Below are 2,661 nucleotides of genomic sequence, written 5' to 3'. Positions count from 1 at the left end.
CAGACGTAACTGTGATTACTCTGGTGTTTTCCAGGTCACTGCACAGTAGCTCTGCTGGTTTCATTCAGAAAAATCCTTGCATGGTCGTCAGTTATTAGCGAGATGGGAGTGATTAGTCACAACTATCCAGGCATGTACCCAGCATCTGTCCAGATGTACAGGATCCCTCTTTCCTAAAAATCTAATTAGCTTTTTCTGTAAACCCAGTGAAGTAGGGGGGTGCAAAGGGATGCCAATAGTTTTACTTCCAGCTTTGTGCAGACTTTTGAACTAATATGACAAGCAGAGGGAGAAAAAATCTCATCCATATTAATCATACATTTTAACACTGCCAGCTGGAGTGGATATAAAAAAATGTTTCAATAGCTGTTGTTCTCCATAAAGAAAACTATACTCCTTCATTCATCTCTCTTTTCCAAGCACGAATACTTGGCAAAGTCAAGCTTTCATGTCTAAGAGCCTGTGGTTGGTGTATTATGTGTTTATAGGCAGCCTTGAAATACAGGGCCATAAACTATACAAAATGACAGATTGGGTTACTTTCTCATCTCTGTGCCACCAACACACAGCCCCAAATGACTATTCTGAAGGAGAGATCAAGCAGGCTTGGGAATCTTCCTGAAATCCTGATCTATACATATCACAGAAGACTGCAGCATCAAGGTATAGTCCATCCTCACTAACAATTGCTAGAATGATTATATAACACAATACAGCAGCATCATGGTATGGTCCATCCTCACTAACAATTGCTAGAATGATTATATAACACAATACAGCAGCATCATGGTATGGTCCATCCTCACTAACAATTGCTAGAATGATTATATAACACAATACAGCAGCATCATGGTATAGTCCATCCTCACTAACAATGGCTAGAATGATTGTATCACACAAGGCTGCAGCATCATGGTATAGTCCATCCTCACTAGCAATTGCTAGAATGATTATATAACACAATACAGCAGCATCATGGTATGGTCCATCCTCACTAACAATTGCTAGAATGATTATATAACACAATACAGCAGCATCATGGTATGGTCCATCCTCACTAACAATTGCTAGAATGATTATATAACACAATACAGCAGCATCATGGTATGGTCCATCCTCACTAACAATGGCTAGAATGATTGTATCACAAAAGACTGCAGCATCATGGTATAGTCCATCCTCACTAACAATGGCTAGAATTATTGTATCACACAATACAGCAGCATCATGGTATAGTCCATCCTCACTAACAATGGCTTAAATGATTGTATCACACAAGGCTGCAGCATCTTGGTATAGTGCATCCTCACGAACAATGACTAAAACTAGAATGATTGTATAACACAAGGCTGCAGCATCATGGTATGGTCCATCCTAATGGCTAGAATTGACACCGCCACTATTTATTCTCTACTGGCAGTCACTTACTGTGTCCTTAGTATGTACAGTGGGTTGCAAAAGTATTCGGCCCCCTTGAAGTTTTCCACATTTTGTCATATTACTGCCACAAACATGAATCAATTTTATTGGAATTCCACATGAAAGACCAACACAAAGTGGTGTACACATGTGAAGTGGAACGAAAATCATACATGATTCCGAACATTTTTTACAAATAAATAACTGCAAAGCGGTGTGTGCATAATTATTTGGCCCCCTTTGATCTGAGTGCAGCCAGTTGCCTATAGACATTGCCTAATGAGTGCTAATGATTAAATAGAGTGCACCTGTGTGTAATCTAATGTCAGTACAAACACAGCTGCTCTGTGAGGGCCTCAGATGTTGTCTAAGGCCTAGTGCACACCGGAGCGTTTCCGCTGCGGTTTGCGATCTGCTTGCGGGTGCGGATCCGCTAGGGTAATGTATTTCAATGGGCTGGTGCACACCAGAGCGGGAGGCGTTTTGCAGAAACGCATATTCCCGGGCTGCTGCAGATTTTGGATTGCGGACGCGTTTCTGCCTCAATGTTAAGTATAGGAAAACTGCAAACCGCTCTGAAAAACAGCACTTCAGAGCTGTTTGCCAGGCGTTTTTTGTTACAGTAGCTGTTCAGTAAAAGCTTTACTGCAACAATATATTAAATCTACTACACCAAAAACGCTTCACAAAACAGCAAAATGCTAGCTGAAACGCTACAGAAAAAGAAGAAAAAGCGTTTCAAAATCTGCTAGCATTTTGCGGATCTGCTAGCGGTTTTTGGTGTGCACTAGGCCTAAGAGAATATTGGGAGCAACAACACTGTGAAGTCCAAAGAACACACAAGACAGGTCAGGGATCAAGTTATTGAGAAATTTAAAGCAGGCTTAGGCTACAATGGCCAGTTAGCTCAGTTGGTTAGAGCGTGGTGCTAATAACACCAAGGTCGCAGGTTCGATCCCTGTACGGGCCACAGGTGTGCGCTTAGACTTTATGTAGCGTTGGTGGTATAGTGGTGAGCATAGCTGCCTTCCAAGCAGTTGACCCGGGTGTGTTTCTCGGCCAATGCATGCGAGCTTGCTTTGGCTAGTGGCTGGATGGTGTAATGGATAAGGTCTCTGCCTCTGTCGCAGGAGACCTGGGCTCGAATCTCGGCTCTGCCTGTTCAGTAAGCCAGCACCTATTCAGTAGTAGACCTTTGGCAAGTCTCCCTAACACTGCTACTGCCTATAGAGCGTGCCCTAG

At 42.7% G+C, this 2,661-nt stretch overlaps 1 non-coding gene across 1 annotated transcript; it reads left to right on the top strand.

Annotated features, from left to right (window-relative positions):
* Positions 1-2,315: 2,315 nt before the first annotated feature.
* On the top strand, positions 2,316-2,389 carry TRNAI-AAU (transfer RNA isoleucine (anticodon AAU)). The gene has a single exon. It is a non-coding gene; the product is annotated as a tRNA-Ile (tRNA).
* Positions 2,390-2,661: the final 272 nt, after the last annotated feature.

Source organism: Hyperolius riggenbachi, chromosome 3, assembly GCF_040937935.1.
Source record: "Hyperolius riggenbachi isolate aHypRig1 chromosome 3, aHypRig1.pri, whole genome shotgun sequence".
Taxonomy (NCBI): domain Eukaryota; kingdom Metazoa; phylum Chordata; class Amphibia; order Anura; family Hyperoliidae; genus Hyperolius; species Hyperolius riggenbachi.
This window is presented reverse-complemented; position numbering and strand designations above follow the sequence as displayed.